This window comes from Chelon labrosus (genome assembly GCF_963514085.1).
Source record: "Chelon labrosus genome assembly, chromosome: 4".
In the NCBI taxonomy this organism is placed as follows: Eukaryota; Metazoa; Chordata; class Actinopteri; order Mugiliformes; family Mugilidae; genus Chelon; species Chelon labrosus.
The window spans coordinates 5,785,618-5,788,347 of record NC_140340.1 but is presented as its reverse complement, the minus strand read 5'-3'; positions in this window follow the sequence as shown (position 1 = coordinate 5,788,347).

Below are 2,730 nucleotides of genomic sequence, written 5' to 3'. Positions count from 1 at the left end.
TTGGCTGCGTGGGTTCAGGTTGTTCAATTGTGGATTCCTTTTTTTTTTTTGTAAATCTAATCAAAGGCAGAGACAAGTTTTAAAGGCTTCACAGAGACATCTGTACTATCCTGCCTGACGTCCAAAGAGAAAAGACAAGAGTAGACAATCTACACGCTACACACACTGGGTCTTTTTTGTCCCTCTGGGCAGATGAGGACAGCTGGTCAATTGCAGTGGGATCTCTTCTCAGGCACTTCTGGACAAGAGAGGGTCAATCCATCCAGACAGGTCCAGCCATGCCACACAGATCCCTCGGGGCTAATTTCAGTCTGAGACCATTCCCAAAGCGGGAGTTAACTCAAAATAGCTTCAGACAGACTTTACACACTTTAATAAGCGGTATGGCCTTTATGCATTTCATTTTTATCCCTCCTTATTCTGGTCCTTTTAGGGAACAGTTCACTTGACACTTAAAGATTGGAGAATGAGAGAGTAGAGTGAGAGATCCCCATCCAGTGGTAAACCTGAGAAACACCATCATTCAGTTCAGCCAGCTACGTCTTTCCTGTGAGTCTGGTCGGTTGGTGTTTTATCTGTTTGGCTGTGGGAGTCGGTTCAGAGCGTCTGATGGGATTTGTTAGTCGGTCTTAACAATTAATTCGACTATTTAAGCAGCTTACAGTTGACATATTGTGCATTTAGGCATTTAGGATTGGAGTAAAGACCAGTTTGTGGATGAAATACAACATGCCGCACAAACGTGTGTTAACCCTTTATAGGGCACTCATTGAAATACTTGGAAATTCTAAATGTCAACCGTAGCGTGTTACCGTAGGGGATAAGGAGACTTTTTTACTTTGCAGATACCAGATACGGTTTCTTGCCTTTGAGTGGTAAAACAAATGTAAACATGTATTTAGATCATTATAACATAAGTGCTGATTCAGGCACTTATCAACATATTATTACATAACACATTATTACGTCAGACAACATGAGGCCACTTCTTCATGGTACCTAATGAAGCAGTTACGCTCAGCGTTCATGCAGAGGTGGACCTTACAGACCACACTGGACCCAAGAATGTTGCCTTGATCTTCTCTGAGCCAATCAGAGAAGATCAAGGCAACATTCTCGTTGAAAACCACATGCTTCTGAACCTCACTGAGAGGCAACCGGGACACAATTTATAATGTGTGTGTGTGGAAGTCACTGAATATGGTTCGTTGGCCCATAAAGGGTTAAATGCAGCTTGTAATTCTTCCTTTACTTTTCTGTGCATCTTTATCTTTCACATATGATTGTCTGATTGTGATATACATCAGGTAAGATGCAGTTTTGACAGTGAAAATAATTCATTCATTCATTTTTTGTAACTGCTTGTCCTCTGGAGGGTCACGTGGGGGACTGGAGCCTTTTCCGGTTGTCATCGGGCGAGAGGCGGGGTACACCCTGGACAGGTCGCCAGTCTACTGTATCTCAGGGCTAACACAGAGAGACAGACAACCATTCACACTCACACCTACGGCCAATTTAAAATAAAAAAGAAAGAAAGACCTTTTCTTCAATTTGTTTAAGACAATAAAAAATCCCACAGGTATAAGCCTCAGGGAGTATGATCAACTCTGCTGCCGAAAGATGAAAATGGCCAGCTCAGTAAGTAATCCTCTCCATAAAGCTGCTGTAAATGGGATGAGCTAAGCATAGGAGATGAACCCCTAGCGTCTCTGTGAAGACTCAAAGCAAGGACTCAGCAAAGACTCCTCCCGTTTTTGTGTCATCGCGTCAAGATGTGCGATGGGAGGGAATCAGGAGTCATTCAGAAGAAATCAGAAAGGCAAATGAAACTAGACTCACAGCTGATGGATTGACATTTATGGTAAGTGCACATACTTAACATTAATGTGTTGTCTAGTTTAGATGGTAGATGCTGCAGTCGTGCCTTTAAATGTTCTTAACTTTAGTTTAATGAGCTTTGGTTTCACTTTAGACATTTAGACATAAAATTTCATCCAATATCTTGCTCAGTACTTTTAAAAATATTTAAAAAGTATTGAGCAAGATGCGCTTTCCTGTCCAACACAAAAGCCAACAATCGATTGCGCCATAAAACCATGTGTCAGTGACTCAAGTGTAGATAGGAAATATCTCTGAATCACATTTCTGTAGTTTTGATTTCAGTGTCTGGAACTCACGCTTTTCTTGTTAAATAGACATAACCCGGCAGGCCAAAAAAAAACAAAGAGAGAGAAAGCTGTGATAATAAGTTTAAATAGCCACTGTTACGGATTCAGAACGCAGTAGAACAACAAAGCTTGAGTGGAGCCAGGGCCACGTGTGACTGAGGTTATTCTGAGGCGGGTTGTTCCTCATTTAGCCCCTACTGTGCGTTCAGCTGATCCAGTTACTCAACGCTAAAGGAACGCCACGCCTCTGTGACACACAGGTACCACTCTCGTAATCCCTCACCGACAGACTGACTCTTTCTGATCTGTCAGGATGCAATCTTTAGATTTTTCAGTACGATAACTACTCTATGCCTACAACAAGGAGCTGATCTTAACTCACCATTATGTGTAATTATTTTGCATCATCTTCTCTAGGTTTCCACCTCTAGAGTACACCTGAGTGCATCTTTGTTGCTACAGACAACATCGAGAGATTTCTGCCTGACATTCTTCTGTTTATGATCTTCTTGTAGATGTAACCAAGAGGATCCAGTCCCCGCTTCACCTGCTCTGATTGAAG